General features: G+C 39.8%; 1 protein-coding gene across 3 annotated transcripts in view; it reads right to left on the bottom strand.

Annotated features, from left to right (window-relative positions):
* The window catches only part of MBP (myelin basic protein), an 83748-nt gene that overhangs the window by 19440 nt on the left and 46680 nt on the right, over positions 1-17628 (bottom strand). The gene's annotated exons all lie outside the window — the stretch shown is intronic.

Genomic DNA, 17628 nt, shown 5'->3' on the forward strand with positions numbered 1-17628 from the left:
CCATGACTCCTACTGTTCTAAAGGAAACTGCACCCACTGAAGAATATGACTTATGTCCAAGGAACACCAAAAGAGTATTAGTGGGTCACTGCTTGAGGAGCAACCTTCAGCACAGACACCTCCCACACACTCTGTGTCAGAAATGTCTTTTGGAATTAAGGGGGCTCAGAAATTCAGAAATAAGTTAGTCATGTGTTACCTTTAGGGCGTCCTAATTACCTTCTAACATTCTCATTTGATTTGGTTCTTGTTGCCGTGGGAGGGACAGGACCTGGCAAATACTGCTGTGTTTCTGAAGTACTGTGGGCTCAAGTACTTTGCTGATTCAGCAGAGCAATTTTAGATTTGACACAGCCATTTCATATGGTTTCACCCACCCACAGGGCACTAAAGAAACCTTTTATCAGTCTACGAATAATTCCGAAATAACTGTAGGGGTGACAACACAAGACAGTAATGATGGCTTCTGCAAAACCTGTGTGTAGGTTACAATTGGTTGTAATCAGCCTGCTACAGTTTTTACATGAAAATGTAAAGTGCAGTTTTGCTATGCAATTTCTTTTTTTCTTTTGTGAAAATGAAATAAAAATTCTTTTCTGAAAACTAGCTAGAAAATGTTGGGGAACTTCAAGAAAAAATTCTTAAGTTAAAACATCTGAAAGTCTCTCAGGAATATAATTATTTAACCAGTGCCTGTCACGGAAGACCTCATTAGTGGTGAAAATATTTGCTGGCAACTTTGGAATTTGTGTTTTCCTTCAAAGATGCTCTCAAACTTAATAGAAACTATTTACATATCCAAATGATTTTCTTAATAGAACAAAAGAAAAGTAACGAACTTGGATGTGTGACACATTCTGAAACTGCAAAACATTTTAAACAGTGACTCGAAGCCTAGGTTTTATACCATAATACAAATCCATTCAAGGACAGAAAAAGAAAAGCAAACAAAAGAGTTATTGTATTTAATTAAATGCATTAACAAAACACCAGAGCATCTGCATACTAATATTTTTTACAACAGTTGTTCTTTGTGCCACTGAATACGGGTATTGGTAAGCAACAAAGAAGGGTATTTGTGCCACAAAAGTAGCTTCTCCCAATGCATACCCAGTGAGCTATAAAGTATAAATCTTTCTGGAGGCTTTATTTCAGCAGTTAAAGCACAGACTTAAGTTTGCCTCTAAATTTTTTTTCATGTTATGTCTTCTCTATGTATAAAAACACGTAAGAGTGATACTGTTAATATTGTTGCTAACTAATCAAAGTCTTCCAGTGCATTTGGAGAGACAGATCACTTTAATAATGTCCTAAGGACATCCAGAATTAATGGACTATATAATTGTGTGCTTATTTGTTCATTTAAAAGCAAATATTTAGACACTTATTAAAACCCATTGTAAATGCTGTGTATAGCTACTATTTTGTTGTTTTTCCTTGGAAGATGAAGCTCTTTCTTAAAAAAGAGCACACAACCTGTACCAAATCACTTGTACAAGAGAAAGTTGCCCAGGGAGGAAGAGATCTTAGGCACTTTTTTGCTAATCCTTGTCAAATGAAGTACAGCAGGACATATTGCCATAGGCATTAATTAAAAGGCTATGGAAGTGTCTCCTATTTATGTGTAAGTGAATATAGTCCTTGAGAGCTGCACAAATGGGAGCACAAGAAAAGCACCTCCCCCCATTAGCCCAAAAACAGCAGGAGGGAACCAGACTCCAAGCAGGGATGAGGAACTCCAGGTGCAGTCAAGGACCACTCCCAAAGGCAATGCCACCTCTCCCCCTGCACCTCACGGTGCTCTGAGCCTGCTGCTGGCACAAGGTTCCCTGGGCATGCTGGTCAGAGTGACCAGAGCCATTTCTTCCCTGTACACACACTGACTTCCAAAAAGAGGAATATAGATGGACAAAAAATTCTTAGCAGTCTGTTAATGAAACCAAGGAGAAAGTCCAAAGGTGATTTCAATGAGAAAATAATAAATCCAATCCGTCATTGTCCTTAAGAAGAGTTAGGTCCCATATGAGTATTTTCAAAACTACTGTGGCCTTGGTGCTTGATTAGACATTGATAGTTTATCCCATTTCTTGGGATTCAAAATAACTTTTCCCTAAGCTTCTAATTGGCTGGGACCTCTTAGCCCAATGCTTCAAACTACAGCTCCTCTCAACAACCACAGAAATTTGTTCTGTGTGAAGGATAATTTCCAACCAAGAGACCTCAGATACAAATATCCTTCTCCTGGGCCACTTGGAAGGGCTACTCTACAATTGTCCCTCCTTGTGTGCACAGAAGTCTGTAGTCATCTTCCCTACAGAAGACAGCCTGGAAAGGCGTTGTTAAGCTAAGAGTTTTAAAAGAGATTACAAGTTTTTAATCTCTTCCTACTCCTTTCCAGTCTTGCTTTCTTGCAGATACTTGTAATTCCTCTCACATTCCTACTGCTGCTCCCTCTACAAATGCTGCAAAACAAATGAGGAAGATGAAGCTGATAAAAGCTGGAGTACATTACCTTACGTTGGATTCTCAAGACAGGCTTAGATCAACAGTCACAGCATATTGCAAATATTGATTCTACATGACAGCAGCCTAAATATTTGTATGAAATCTTTAGAATTAAGTATTATTTACTCATTACAAGTGCCAGAAAGTACATTAATCAACTTTGTAACACTGAATATTTAATACACTTGATCATAACTACAGGCTGCTGTGATTGATTGTACTTACTGCCTTTTTCTCGGCCTTCTTTTCTCAGGGTATGGAGATGGAAAACACTGAACTTTTAAATCAATATTTCATTTTAACTTAAGTCTTATATATATATATATATATATATATATATATATATAAAGCACTGTTTTTCAGTAAATTACATGTAATCTGTATTTGCCATTTTCTACTTTTTAGGTCCTCTCTTTTCTATAAATGTCAACTGGATAGTGAAATACAATGCAGAATAGTCCTCAATTCTGACTTAAGTTTATTTCAGTATGTTTACTGAAATGCTGACAATAGAACATTGGCTAAAACATCTGACTTTTTGTATTGATTCATCTATGTTTAGTCACTTGAAAAACAAAACCTACCACCTAGAAATTGATCACCTTTGTCACAGCTGAGATTTCAAGAACTCTGGTAAACTACAGCAATAAGGCAAATATATTAGTAATAGGTTGCCCTGCATTATTTAAGAGGCTGGACCACTGTTTTGGGCCATGTGGCTTCTAATAGCACTTGTGGTAATACTGGGAACTTGACAGGATAAAAGACCAGAGAAAACACATCCATCATCACTACACACATGCTACAGCTGAGGGCATCTGGGTTCCAAACTCTGTGCTGAGACAATTTCTCAACAACCCAGCTTCTGGTTTGTACTTTTACTGCAGCACAGCCCACAGCAGAATAGCGTGTCCACAGCCATTAGGCTTCACCACAGAAGTATTTGGGAGGCAGAGGAAAGAATTATGTCTGCATTGTTAAATCTGAACTGCAAAAGCTTGATTTATCCTCATTATGCTAAGACACTGCAGACAAAAAATGGCTCTTAGCCTAACTTCTCTAATATGGTTAGAAGGCAATATGCCATCAGACATTTAAATTCACAGAGTGGGTTTGTCTGATGCTTGTCAAACAGTTGGAAATCAATTTTGGACAAATATTTCTGTTTGAAATGGATGGCATGCAGTACAATTGTGAAACAAACACTTGGTCATAGCTCTGAACACAACCAGAATGGATGTGCTGGTGTACTTAGCCTTTACACAAACATTCTCTCCATTTACTAGCAGAGTGAATGCAGAAAGAAGTGCCCACGTGTCTCATGATACAGATTCACATGAGTTTAACACTCCTACTGCACTTAGCCAAGAAATCACTTCCACTACAGCTTCCTCTCCTCCCTCCCTCCTTGCGAAAGCTTATCACTTTCAGGGAAAAATAAATCCACCCAAAGGCAAATTTTCTTTATAGCTTCAATATAACCAAAGGAATGATATTTTTCTGCACAAGAAATTTGGCTTTTTCTATGGGCTAACCAAGCTGCAGACTAAACCACCACAAAAATGAGAAGCCACCTGCTAAACATAACATCCTTTGACTTCCCTCCCTCACTTCTTTCATTAGATGTTTTACAGCATATTAAGCTCTTACCAGACTAGAGTAAAGAAGTTGTGAGGGTGTTTGCATTCCACTGATGAGTTGAGCACATTTCTACACCAATCTGCTGAAGCAGTGAGTAAGGGGTCTGCTGTGGCATGATTTTCCTTACAATAAAACTTAGTACTAAAAATACAGTAAAAAGTGAAAAACCTCACCGAGTCCAGTATTTACTTCTATTGAACTAAATTTAAAAAAAGACCAAGTTTAGTTTTGCACTACATCTTGGATCAGTAAGGATCAGTGGCTGAGCTTGCTGAAAGTTATTGCACTGTTGTTGGTAAAGACACAACATAGGTTTAGACATTTAGACTACATTGTTGTCTCTGGGTGAATGAAACTTCCACTTAACATTTTACAAGAAGTGCCTGACAAATGCTGCATTTCTGGAATCCCTGGTACCTCATGGAATACCAGTTCTTAGCTGCTCTCTGCAGAAAGTATTATGCCTCCTAAGAGCTGATGCCAGACTGAAAATTATAAGGTCAAATAGGACCTATTATTTGCTAGACCTTTGCTAACACCCAGGTCGTGGCACAGTTTCTTTCAGACTCATGAAAGATCTCATCTCTCCAAGCCCTCCTTGGTCCTCTCCTGCTGAAGTAGCAGACTTTGGCCTTAAAGCAGAGCTCACATGAAAACACAGAAACGTTTGACGGAGAGAGGGAAAATGTAGTTCCCATCCTGTTATGGAATCAGCTGTCTTTGCAGCTGGCATTTTACCTATGTTATTTATGCTCATATTTCAAAGAAAAATACTTCGCTCAGGTAGAATAGGAATATGTAGTTTTTAGCATAAAATGATACTGTAGGGAAAAAACTGAAAATTGCATAGGAGAATGTGAATTCTGTAAGACACTAAGCACTACAGGATGAAAACATAAACATGATTCCTCTCACTTTATTTCTGATACTAACCTTAACGTACTCCTTTTTTCAGATCTGCTGAAAAAACCCCCAAAACCCCTTGAACATTTGACATACTTCGGCATCAATTCACAAGTATTACCTGTTTTACTAGGTAGAAGACAGAGTCAAGTCTCTCCTGAAATGACTAGCACCTTCTTCCCAAAAGGCCATTCAATGAAAAACTTCGGTAGACACCAAAGGTACTTTCAACAGTAGGGTTGTGTTTTTGACACTGGTATAAATAAACCTCTCAAGCTGACTTGACAGTTTCTTTTGAGTTCCCTCAGTGCACCAGCCAGCCAGCCTTGCCATCATCCTGAGATGTACCACTTTCAGCACTTCCCTCATCTCTTTGAAAGGTAATTCTCAGAGCTCAGGAAGTAGAGCTGGGAAAATAAACCTGTGGGGTCGGTAATTGCAAAGGTGGACGGTATGAGGAGGTGATCCCCCAGAAGCATTCATTAATACAGTCACTGGTGATTTGCATAAGGATAATAAAAATCATCAACCCCCTGTTTAAGGGGACAAGAAAGGACTTCAAGATTTTAATCCTGGGCCCAGTGTATATTTAGTTTGTACAAGCAGTACAAAACCCAGAGAATCTGGTTAAAATAAATACACTTCCTTCAACATGGCAGCAACTGTTTAAAGGCTGTATTTATAACAAGTCAAGTTGTAAAACTGTATGCAACAAAACCAGTAAATTATGTCCTTTAACAGCAAATATCTTCTGCTTTCTTAAGTTTGCACCTTTCATTTCAGAGTGCCAGTGCTTAAAAGCCAGAAGATGAAGACAGCACAGATGTCAATACACACTTTAGTCTATAAAAGTAGTGCTGGAATATGGAGTGATAAACAGTAATTAGTATTAATTTTGCAAGTTCAGTAGCTTAATCAATAACTTGATTTTTTTTTCTTTCCCCTTAATTCTGCTAGACTTCATCATCCCAAAGTGTTTAATATGTAACTGTGAACCACTGCTTGTTACAAGAGTACCAGTTTCATGATAAATACATCCCTTAAGCTTGCTCTGCAGTAAAGCCAACATTTGCTGGGAGAAGGATCCCTGTAAGGTGGCACTGGCACTGTGGGGAATTGTTGCTGTGGTATCTTTTTTGGTAGGGCAACTATACTGACTTTTTAAACTTACCCAGTAAAACCATAATGCAACCAATCAATGACTGGGTGAAAACACACAGCAATGCGACATCTAGCTGGAACGGTGACACTCTGATAAACATGCCTAAATCTTATTTTGTGAATCAGCAAACAACACATAATCTTTAGTTCTGCTGACAACTTCGTGATTTGAGAGGGTTGGTTGTGTGAAATGACAACAAAATAAAAATTAGAAATTAAAAATATGCTGTATATTCATCACAGCTTATGTTCAGCATTATCATTCTGCTGAAGGCAATTATGTTTTATGGTATTAGTGTGTAAAAAGTAGCAATACTGTCTGAGTCAGAGATTTTTGATATATGAGGAGTCCTCTTGGTGGAAAGCTTTTCTGTATTTTCACCAAGGCACACACACCTCCTAGCATCTGCAGAGATGAGAAAACACTTCCAAGTCTGTGCTGTAATAACTACAGTCCATGCCCAAAGTCTGGATATTAATGGGAAGCATGTGTGGTTACTGTGGGCTGAAATGCGTTAACATCCCATTGCTCACTGTGAGGGGCTACACTCCAGGAGACAGGTTTTGGACTTGAGGGAGGAAAAAGAGCATCATACCTTCCCCAGACTTGTACACCCTGTTTTATTTATGCCTTTAAGAACTCTCTCTCCTCTGTATTCTAACTGAAGAAATTTAGCCAGTTCATTCTGCCCATGTCAAAGAAAAAGAGGAATGCAAACCAGTCAGCAAGGCGTTTCAAACTACAGGAACCCGAGCAGCAGCTGCATACCAACTCTGTGTGTTCTCCTGTTACTGATGATGCTGAGGCCTAAAACCAGGGGTGCAACAGACCTTCTTCTTCTTAAACCTACTGTGAAAATCATATCAGATTCAACATGCAAGAAATTAGCTGCGAGGCCTCAGTTACACAGCATCTGTCACTGCATGGTGCTTAATTTCCTCTCCACTGTCTTTTTTAATGGGCTATGTATGTATTTTAGCAATTCAGTGTTACACCTTTATAAGAAATTACCAGTGATTAAGCATCGAATTGGACTGCCCAGGGAAGTGATGGAGTCACTATTCCTGGAAGTGTTCAAGGAATGGCTGGATGTGGCACTCAGTGCTGTGGTTTAGTTGATGTGGTGGTGCTCAAAGGTGGGACTCAATCTTTGAGGTCTTTTCCAACTTTAATGATTCTATGACTATGAAAGAAAAAGTGGTTCAGGACTGTTATGAGCCTTGTGGGTGTGTGAAGGTATTGTTTGCTTGTGAGGACAGGTAAAGAAACCTGCAAGTAAAAAGAGGCATTCAAAAAAGCTAAAAGCATCCCCTGAGTAAGAACAATTTTTGATCTCCAGATTGTAATTCAAACCAATTTACTTGACTGCAGAAACTGCCTTGCACTCTGTGTGCTTTCACAGAGTTGGGCACTTGGATATCGGTGGCTCTGGTTCACAATGAAGAGCTGAAACAAAGCCCACACGGTGGCCTACCATTGCAGAGGAATGCAGCAGTGTAGGCCTGGCTCCAACCCTCTCGCTCTTGTTTTCCAGAACTTCTGGCATTGCCTCCCCTTGCTGAGGCTTACAAAGGCGAGTACAGAAAACAAAAGAGCCTGTGGTTGAAACCAGTGGGACTTGCTATGGCAAAAATTTGGAATCTATGAGAAGCATGTGGCAATTCTCCACACAGCCTGCAGAGAGGTTTTGAAAAACTTCAACAAAGAATTTTATCCACCCACCAGTTTCAAAGAAAAATGTTCCTTTGTGTTACTAGAACATATAGGTTTGTTTTAATCTCGAATATCTTACAAAAGATCCTCCCACAGCAAAGCGAGCTGGAGCATCATTTGTAACAATTTCATGAACTTGAGAAATTAAATCACCTGCTGAGCCATCAGCATTTGTATTCTTTACAAATTGTGCAACTGACTAGTATTAGACAAAGATTGTTTGATTATTCATATTCTTGCTTGAGTTGCACTGAGTCTGAGTAATTGTTAGGTTGTAAAACTTGGATATATCCCCCCCACCAAGGTATGGCAAAATGAGTAGTGCTTCCATCAGACCTCATAACTTCTGCTATCTTTTGCATTTTCCACATCAGTTATGTTTTACTGGAAAATAATCTATTTGCATCAGTCCAACTGGGTACCCAATATTACAGTTAATTTTTTTCATAATACTACAGAGAAATAGGGCCTTAAAAGCAGCAGAAAAGGAAATGAGTGTGAAATGAGTGAGGTGAGGACAGTGATAGAACCAGCTGGTTCAAAGAAGTTGCTCAGAACATGATAAGCAGCACAAAAAAGCCTCTATCTGTAGAATATTTCCTGTAAAAACCCATCATGTAGCACCTCCAAAGAGGGCCTGATAACACTGCTGTGTTTTTCTTGACCAGGATTTAAGTGTCTGAGTGGTATTTTGTTGTTTAGAAAGTGTAAACTGCAGAATAAAACACACTTGGTAATAATTTAACCAAATAAGCTACTTTTGAAAAACATGGTTTGATTGTGACCACAGGGAAACTACTTACAGCATGAGGCTATAAACTCCAATTCCTATAAGCTGCATTTTAGTCCTACAGAATAACAGTGTTGATGTGTGCTAACTCGTCCTGAGACCAACTAAACCCAACTAAACCCGAACAGAGCCCACAGTACTGTAGAGAAGTTTTTCATACATTGAAATAAAGAGAGAATATGAATGTTTTTAACTCCCCACAAAGAAAGGCACCAGTTTGCTGGTTTGAGGACGTAACTTCAAAGTTTGTTTTCCAATACAGCCTTGTATAGGGCAGGTCCAGGTAAAAAGCAAATTACAAGACTATGGCAGTCCTAGAGAGAGGAGAGCACAACGCAAGCCGTGTTTCTGGAAGCTGTGAATCACCTGCAGGATGATGCAATCAGTAAGCTTGATATCTTCATGCATCCTTCAGGTGTACATTGCCATATCTCCGGATTTCTCTATTTTGCCCTGTTAATATATTCTGAACTGAAGCTTTTAATAGCACAAGTGATCCCAGAGAGTCATGGTTACAGAATTTGCGGTGACGGGAATTACACTGGCAGTTTTTAAAAGACTTTTTTTCCCCAGAAAATTCTGCAGTACACCACAATGATATAAATGACACAGTCTGAGTATGATGCACATATTTACCAGTATTTCTAAAAATATCTGAAATACCTGGGCACAAGTAAGCCTAGAGACCATTTACCATTGCATTGAATTCTTGTATAACAAAATTGAGGCTCTTCAGAAGCTGACAAAACATACTTCACAAACAAACACACATAAGCTGGAAAATATGAGGTAGTGTTGCTCCAGTTTGCCTAAACTGCAGTTCTTTACAATCAGAACAAGTCCATAGCCATTAGTTGCTGTCTGACATTATCTTCACTTTGGAACAGATTTTCACCTTAACGCCTATGGGTGAAAGGTCTGAGGAGCAGAAGTGAGCAGGAGCATCTCCCAGTTCCACAGAGTTTGTTAACAGGGCTTGCCACATCTCAGAAACTGATGAATTACTCTGAGTACCCCCGAGCTCTGTGGGAGGCAGAAGCCCAGGTCCCTTTCTCTCATGGACACTGTAGCACCCATGTGCAGCTCCAGCTCTGCCTTTGGTATGGATGGTGAGAAAGTTATTCTGTCTAAAAGATCAGCAGCTGACCATTAATTTTAAAAACACTAAATGCTTCACAAATGTGTCACCTTGAGGATGATCAGCACTCCAGATCTTAATTTTTGTCTGCTTGGCAATGCTTATTCTAACCAGATTTTAGAATGTTTTCATGAAATAATACAGGATTTTAGAAAGTGACAATCAAGATGATAACTCTGAACTCTGAGGTGAAACCTAAAAGCCAGATTACTCAAAAGACAAATTCCCCATGCCATATCCAAAGTCAGCAGAGAAATCACAGCTGAGCACATTTATGGCAGGGATGCTGCTGGGGCACAGACTCCCGAGGCCGCGTTTGGCTGCTCTCGCAGTTCAAAGTCTCTCTGCAGGTCCTGGCATAGAAGCACAGCACTCGAGGATGTTGCACCCTGATCACTGCTGTGAACAGAGGGAACGGGATTTTTGCTGCCATGTTCTGTCCTGCTTGTCAGAACAGCTTTGCCTGGAAGCTGCACAATAGAGAATGTCAGCACAGACCTAGGAGCAGAGCCACAGAATTGCTGTGGCAGAATGAGCGGAGGGTATAAAAATATTGCAATACATGCAATGAAAGATGGGTAGTTTGTTAAAATACTAGCAAAAAATATTTCAAGGCCTTTACACTTTGACAGTCAATACAATTAAACTCCTAAGAGTTTTAGAGGTATTTTGGATTAAACAGCAAAAATAAACTGTTCAGAGACTTCTAAGTGAAGCAACTTCCTCAGTGAAGAAATTTAATAACCAAAGACATATTTTTCAGAAGGGAGCTCTAACATATGCCTGAACAACTGATATGAGATTTGATTAAAATCAAATTTTCTGCCTGCCTGGCAGACAGATTGAAATAAAACATTATTCCAGAACTTATCATAGGGTTTACAAGATTACCTTCTTCATAATAACTTCAAGTGCAGCCCTAAAACCAGAAAAGAAGAATACTTGAAACCAAGCAAATTAAACAATGATTCCAAAGGACTAAAGCAGTCTGCACTGACTGGCACAGGTCCTAACAGCAGAGATGATATTCCATAGAAATACTGGCAGAAAGCTGAGAATAAGATGTTCAGAAGAAAGATAACAGGGAAGAAAAAAAAAAAAAAAAGAAAAAAAAAGATGAGTGGAATTTTTTTATGATGAACTGAAGAGAGTTAAAGCTGGATTCAAACCACTTTGTCTGTCTATCCTGCAAGCAGTGACTGGCATTTACCAGGGAATAAAGAAATATTACCAGCAATCACATGGAAAGACTTTATACTCCAAGGTGAACCACAGAATCCACAGCCTTACATGTCTAGCTGTAAGAAAGGAAATTCTGAAGGATTTTCAATCCTGAAGGAAAGGACAGTATTTGCACAGTCACACCATTCTGCTGTTCTCTCTTGTCAAGCACCGTCTTCCTCTCTTGCTCCCAGAAGTCTCCAGTCCTTCTTCCCATCTTCTCTTTCCAAGGCTTCCCTTCCAAAGTTGCTGTCCAAACCACTCTGCTGTGCTGCCTATCCAACTCCCATGAGCTCCACCTACACAAAGATCATGATCCCTTGCCATGCTGCTGCAGCCTTTGGCAGGCTTCTTATGGAGCAAATTCCAAATTATCTCTGCACAGGAATTCAGCGCTGGAATCTCTCCTTGTTGTAAGGCCTGCCTACACAATACCAGTCAGAGCTGTCAGAAGCTAGTACACGCAGACAGCAAATGCTTACTTCTAAACCAACTACAAGAGCCGCAAGATTAAAGTGCTACCTCTCCTTACTCTGTCAAATGCTGACAACCCATACATATTCTTATCATAACACAAAACATCTGAATTCAAAGGGTCCCCATTTGGAAAACAAATACTGCACGGCCTTTTGCCCTTTCTCACTTGCTTCAGCCATTCTGGATTACTGACATTTGTCCACATTAGCTAAGAGCTTTCAAAGTCATGTGAGGATACACTTCACAAACACCTTTCCAGCAGCATCCTTTACAGGTCTGCTAATGGAGCACCACTGGATCAGCACCTGCCCACAGTTCTCTTAAACAGCATTATGTGTTGTGTGGTTGGTGCCACAGATTGATTTGGTTCGGGGAGTTTGTCTTTTCTGCACTGAAAGAAGAAATATTCAATTTCTCACCCTTCCCAATGAAATTTAAATGGCTGTGCTAACACAAAGATGATACACTGCTGCCTCCTCTGTGTCCCAATTACAAACAGGGATCTCCTCATTTCATTCTACAAGCTCATCTACCCAGGTAGTGCATGAAAGGAAAACAAAACCTTTCTATATTGGCTGAATAAGGGAGCCAAATTACAAGATATCTAAAGTAGCCTAGGCCATTGGTATGATTTGTACAGCATGAAATCCCACCTTCCTAAAAGATATATTTACATGGTGTTTGATGGACTGAGAGAAAATGTGATCTGCTCACACATCAATTTAAAATCATCTATTATTTCAGTGGGATTTTACCTGAGATACCATATGCTTAGTCAGAAAAAAAAACCCCAAGGAAAGTATTAGGGAATCCCAAAGCTGTTAATGTAAAACCAGATATAAAAGTCCATTTCTGCCTCTGAGCTAAGCATCTGTCAGAACAGCCTTATAGATATCTGCTCTAATATTTCTAATCTCAGCTATTCTAGGTCTTTAGAAACTCCATTCCAGTCTTCATCATTATAAATGACATCCTACACTTCTAAACATATTAATAAATCTGTTCTCATCTATACTAGGCCGCATCAGACATATTTGCTATACACCAACAAATCAATGATATCAGTTTATAAAATAAGAGGTTTTTTCAATTAAAATAACCCACGACTTTTTTTCCCCACGCTGAACACTTGTGAGCTGTACCATAGATCTAAATGTGACTCAATGCTATATGAAGAACAATGGTGACAAACTGTATAAAACCGTGGCAGTGATAGATGGTACTTTGCACAATATCTGCTTTTCAGTAGCAGCATTCTAAGAGTGAAAAACTGCTTGCACAGTACCAAGGCTTGTACCAGTTCGTGGGAGTTACTGCTATTAAAAAAGGAAAGAAAGAAAATAAAAGAATTCACAAACTTTATTTTGCTATTAGAGTACATATAAAGTCACTTTTCATGTGATGAAGAAAGCGCACTCAGCATAAAGAGTTATTAATTCTGAAGACTAAAATGGCAGTATGATTGAGCTACACAATATTTTAACAAGCAAGAAAGGCTATAAACATGTTTTTTCCCAAGTGTACTTTGGGTGTGTTTCTTTCAATCCACCCAGCAAGCATGAGAACGAGTAAAACCACCACTTCTTGAACAGTTTACAAAGAGCCTGAGAGCAACTCAATGGGTCACACCAGCAGGACTATCACAGGGCAGGAATTGTATATAGAAGATGCACACAGCACACAGTCCTGGTTACCCTAACCTAGGATGCAGCCCTGGGGAGGCCGGTGATACCATGCCTGCTTTTTGCCGACAGAGATTGCTCCACTGTGCCCAAGGCCAGCAGAAGTCACCTTGGAGCCCGCAGCACCATGCTCATCCCAGCAAACCTGACAAACGCCTGGCAGGGGCTTGGTGCTGCACCAAGCTGGGACTGGCAGCCTCCAGCTGGCACTTTCCTGGGTGCAGCAGCTTTGTGCCCGCTGGCAAAAGGCTCAACAGTTCATGGTTCTGGGCCCGTGTTTGCAGGAGCACTACCCACAAGCCGTTTCAGAAATAAAACAACTCCACCTTGATTTTCTCAGAAGGAAGTTTTCATTTTTTCTGCCTGCTAGGAGGTTGTGCAGACAACTCACAGAAGGTAGAAAGTGCTCCAAAGACAGAAAAATAGCTGTGTTCATATTATCTCTGAAAATAAAACTCATTTATTTCCCAGGTAAGTGCTGTAAGAGCATTTCTGCAGACACGGATTGTGACTGACAAAATGAGAAGTCTTTCATATTCACAGTCTGTGGTTTCCCAGAAAGTTACCTAGCATCCTTTTGAAATAAGTAAATAATGCAATCTGTTTATAAAGCCCTTGCACCTTGGTTCAGTTCCCAATTTAGGATGCAGTCCATTGTAGAGAATCATGGGCTTTACTTATCCTGAGAAAACAGGGTAACCAGGACACTCTGACAAAGGGGGGCCACAGACTGTAGAAGTCAAATGTGCTAAAGTAGCAGGAAAATTGCCATGTACTTCCAGATTTGTGCTCATGGCCTGCTAGGAATTTTTCTCCCCACTGAAAGCCTGAAGTACTGGAATCAAGGATTAAAAAAAAAAAAATACTAAGAAAAAATCTAATTCCATCTCCAGTGAAGAATAGTTGGAAAAACACATGGCTTGAGGATACATTTCCAGGTGCCAAGTGCACCAGCAGGCTCTGCAGCCTCTTCCCACTCACTCACTCACTAACTCACTCATCTGGGAGTTCCCTGTCCCTGCTCAGTGTCAGCTCCAGCCCAGGTTCAGCCTGCCAGAACACAGTTTGGATAGGACAAAGGCCTGTGAGGATGCTCCTGGGGGGTTGCCACACTGACACTGCCTGTGCCCAGCCCTGTGTCTGCCCACGGTGGGACCTGCCTGGGCTCTGGCAGTGCTCTGCTCCTGCTCCCCTGGCTGGGTACTCCAGGTGCTATACCATGACCTTACTGGACATTATTCTTTTTCATACAAGTCTAATTTATCATTTGATACAGTTTGACTAGATGATTGCAAGTTGAAGTCATGCTGCTTACATCTTTCTCTCATTGCCAGGTCTGTCACACATAATAAAAGGTGTCAAACTTTCCAAATACAGTAAAAGTTAACTTACAGAGTAGTTCACACTTAATTACTGCACAATTTGTATGGTCCTTAGAAGCTGCATGGGGTTGGCCAAATGATAACTACCATCATCATCATCACGACTAACCAGCAGATAAAACTCCATCATTTTCAGCCATTATTCTTCCACTTGCAGTGCAGTATAGATATGCTACTTTTTAAAGGTTATTTTGATTGGTATTCAAGTCAGTAGGAGGCACTTTTACTTATGTGAGTGGCGGGATACCCAGCCCAGCTCACAGAAACTTTAGCATAATTGGGTGAATGTACAACCTGTATATCAAAGATGTATGTTCAAGATTATCCAAAAAAAAAAAAAGCATCTGTATACTTCTGAGTCAGCATGGATTCACAGACAACTGAGACCTACTTAATGGAACAAACTACTAAGTTTAGTAAGCAGAATCCTTTTGTTAGCTTTATCCTGCATATACACGTACACAAACCTGATGTAATTAGCAAAAGTTGGTTTACTTGGTGACAGAACAAAAACAATTCCCTTAATAAATATAAACCCTTAACAAATTAATAAATGCCAGCAAAAGGCAAGGGTGGATGTACTAAAATGCAGAGGCATCACATCCCTGGGGATGCACCAGGTTACCTTCTGGCAGTGAAGTTTCTCATGTGGCCATACACAGTTTCTCCAGCAACATCTATATAAACATGTGCATTAATAACTCAGAAGTACCAGCAGCATTAAGCCTGCAGAAGGGCTTCCTAACTAGATCAAATATGCTTTAAATGGTAGCCAGAAAAGGAAAGAACGTGAAAATTAAATATATTTTAAAGGGTCAGTGATTCTATGAAAATAAGTTTATTCAGAGACTGTCTTTCCATGTTTTGCAACAAAAAATAGATCAAACAAGGCTCTGTGTCTGAAAAACACAACATTCAATGAGTTCCATGGCACTTGAATGCTGACTGGAGAGATGCCAGTGACACCAGAGAAGCAATGTCTTTTCCTCCTCTACCAAAACACTGTTTGCCCTACACAATAGCTAAAAAGTATTTTAAAAATGGCTGAGTGGAGCTCTTTTACCTCTGACTAAGCATACGTGTCGGGGACTATGTGCTTCATATCCCCCTTACAGGAATTTCACGGTATCATGATTCAGAACTAAGCTGATCGATTCCTGGGAAACATCCATTGTATTGTCAAAGCATTCCTTAGTCCTTCCTGCATCTATTTTACACAATTTGAAAATTTATGTAACACAAAATCTCCAAGGAACTGTGAGGTAGCTTTAGCAATACTCCAAATGGCCTGAAAAGGTCTGTTCTTTTTGTTTGTTCATGCCAGATGCGTTCTAGTGGTATAGTTGTGCCTATGCTATGGGTCAGTATGTGAATTCTGACATCCTCAGTCACCCAGCCTGCTCTTTAAGGCTTTTTTTTTTAACATGGGAACATAGATACAAAGGCGTGAAAGGGGAAAGTAAAGGGACTTTAAGGACATGAATACAGGAAAAAAACAGGACCTAGCCCTAGGAGAGATGGAAAATGTTGCAGGGGTCCTGCAATTTAGAGGGCTCCTTTGTATCTTGTTATTCCTCAACTTTCAAAGAAATGAGAAACAATTGCTTGTTTTAGGAGATGCACATAAAAAATAAATCACGCACTGAGAAAGAATTCAAAAATAAAGAAATACATCTTTAGATTCCAGGATCAGTTATGCGCTTGATCAGCCAAATTTTCAATCCCACTTAGTATGTGAACGCTCTGGTACTGTATATGTGCAAAACAGACCAACAAGCCAAATAATAAAAGCTTTCAACCCATGACCATGTGTGAGACACTTGCCATGACCTTCAGATCAATATCCAGGTGCAGAAGAAGGAAACATCCTGTTCCTCTACTAGCTGAAGTGTACCCTCCACACTGCACATTTCTCTTGCTTCCCTTGTCTTGCTGCCCCATGAAGATGTAACAAATCAATGGTTAATGTCTCCTCTTTCAGCATACAACAGAATGTGTTCACTCAGAGCAATTTAAAAATGAAGGGTCTCCAAAAGTGAAGTGTTTTCATTGTGTAGTTACTGCCCCAAAATGCCTCCGTTTTTGAAGAAAGCTTTTGCATCAAATTGCTTTTTAGGACAAACATTGACAAGTTACTAGGAAGACAAATTCAGCCTTGTCACTGCTATGACCGGGTGTTTTTTGGCAGTAAAGGCTAAGGGAAATCAACAGCAAACAAGCCAAATGTGTAACCACTCCACCTTGGAATTAGGGTTTGTTTAAAATGGGGTGGAGAGAGGAGGTGCCATTAAACCAGTGGCTGTCAAATTCTGCTTCTGGACTCCTTACTTCAAATATAACAAAGCAATCCAAACAGATTACAACAAGCTCAAAAGAAATTAAAAAGTAGAAGCAAAAATCAAATTAGTGCTTACCCAAGTGGAACTATATGTTACAGATGGCTGCTGTTTAAGAATATGCATCCATTTATCCATCTTGCTTGGCTACCCCCAGTGTGTTCTTATAAAAGACACACAGCTAGGGGCACTACTGCCAGCCAAACTGGAAAGGTTTAGTGGTGTCAGTGTTTTGCCTGCCAGGTTAAAGCTCATATGCAGTCTGGCATCAGGTATTTTGACCTTCAACTTTTCAAAAAAAAAAAACCCCAAACCCTGTCCAAACTTCCAAATGCCAACAGTTGTTTTACATCTCAGAGCTCTCAGAACATGGTATTGACAGTGTTCATTATTAACGCTTGCATGGGTCGGATTTTTCTAGTCCTTGCCTTCCATTTACAATTTTTCCTTTGAGACTGAGCTGTGAATGTGAAAATGCTTAAGGATATTCTGAAGAGCTCACCACTGTGCTTAACTTTCTTCATTACTTACAACACACTCAGGTTATGATCTTTTAGATAATTTTTCCGGAGTATTTAAAATTCCCTTCAGGTATTTCAGAAATTCCACCCACAACATGCAAATTGCCTGCTTAAGAATTTTATGTCGCTTTTTGTTTTCTACCAGTTTCGTCCCCTT

The sequence above is a fragment of the Chamaea fasciata genome, unplaced genomic scaffold (genome assembly GCF_029207755.1).
Source record: "Chamaea fasciata isolate MVZ Bird 193981 ecotype frontalis unplaced genomic scaffold, bChaFas1.0.hap1 SCAF_1, whole genome shotgun sequence".
Lineage (NCBI taxonomy): Eukaryota > Metazoa > Chordata > Aves > Passeriformes > Sylviidae > Chamaea > Chamaea fasciata.